Below are 540 nucleotides of genomic sequence, written 5' to 3'. Positions count from 1 at the left end.
CTCACTCCCTCCTTCCCTTCCTCCCTCCTCTCCCAAACTCCCTCCCTCGTACCCGCCCACCCTCCCTCCTTCCCTCCTCACTCTCCCCTCCTTCCCTTCCTCCCCTCTCCCCCTACTCCCTCCCTCGCTACCCGCCCACCCTCCCTCCTTCCCCCCCTCACTCCCTCCTTACCTTCCTCCCTCCTCCCCCCCAACTCCCTCCCTCGCTACCCGCCCACCCTCCCTCCTTCCCTCCCTCACTCCCTCCTTCCCTTCCTCCCTCCTCTCCCCAACTCCCTCCCTCGCTACCCGCCCACCCTCCCTCCTTCCCTCCCTCACTCCCTCCTTCCCTTCCTCCCTCCTCTCCCCAACTCCCTCCCTCGCTACCCGCCCACCCTCCCTCCCTCCCTCCCTCACTCCCTCCTTCCCTTCCTCCCTCCTCTCCCCAACTCCCTCCCTCGCTACCCGCCCACCCCCCTCCTTCCCTCCCTCACTCCCTCCTTCCCTTCCTCCCTCCTCCCCCCAACTCCCTTCCTCGCTACCCGCCCACCCTCCCTACCA

The sequence above is a fragment of the Penaeus chinensis genome, chromosome 33, assembly GCF_019202785.1.
Source record: "Penaeus chinensis breed Huanghai No. 1 chromosome 33, ASM1920278v2, whole genome shotgun sequence".
NCBI classification, from domain to species: Eukaryota; Metazoa; Arthropoda; class Malacostraca; order Decapoda; family Penaeidae; genus Penaeus; species Penaeus chinensis.
The sequence above is the reverse complement of the archived record's forward strand: the minus strand, read 5'-3'. Positions refer to the sequence as shown.